The sequence below is a fragment of the Pagrus pagrus genome (assembly GCF_965226575.1).
Source record: "Pagrus pagrus genome assembly, chromosome: 16".
In the NCBI taxonomy this organism is placed as follows: Eukaryota; Metazoa; Chordata; class Actinopteri; order Spariformes; family Sparidae; genus Pagrus; species Pagrus pagrus.
This window is the reverse complement of record NC_140200.1, coordinates 27759587-27760347: the sequence shown is the minus strand read 5'-3', so window position 1 is coordinate 27760347 and position 761 is coordinate 27759587.

The window sequence follows — 761 nt, the reverse complement described above, 5'->3', positions numbered from 1 at the left end:
TCCATTGTGTGATGTGTCAAGTGAATGTGTGAACTGAAAAATAAAGGAAAATATATTTATAATGCAATGGCCAAGACAAATCTACGCACTGCAACTTAAACTAAACAAACAAATTAAGAAGAGATCTTCACCACTTCGACAACACATACAGTTCATTCAGCATTTAGGTTATACACAAGTTAAAATTATGGGGGAGTATCTGACAAATACTGTAAATTCATGGACCCTTTTCACACAAGACATTTTCAAGTTTGTCAGGACCAAAAGCACAGCTGTAAATATTAGGATTGATGGCTGTATTCCATTTACCTGCTTCTGTCTGAGGGTCCTGATGTTGTTTGTACTGGCTCACTGTCTCAGCTTGGAAGAGAAAAGAGCCACTCTGTTACACCAGTACTTTCCTACTATGAATAGTCAAAATGTCTGCTGTGAAAAAGCACCTAGCACTAGCCTTTACCATAATTACTAGCATGCTCATCTGTCCTCCTTTATGTGTAATATATGACCATAATTTTAGTTCAAACATTCAAAAAAAGAACAAACATTATCAACAGAGAGTGAGGAAAACAACAATGTTGACGTTATACCAAAACCGTCTATGTGCTGTGTTGCAGTCATGTCTACAGAAGTTGGCATGCTAACCAATAAGCCCCGGCCTGTCCTGTCCCATAATACTACTTTGTACCTCAAGAGCTATTAGCCTGATAGCCCAGTAGTTTCAGTTGGGAGATGTAAATGCAGCAAGTTCACTACTTATTCTA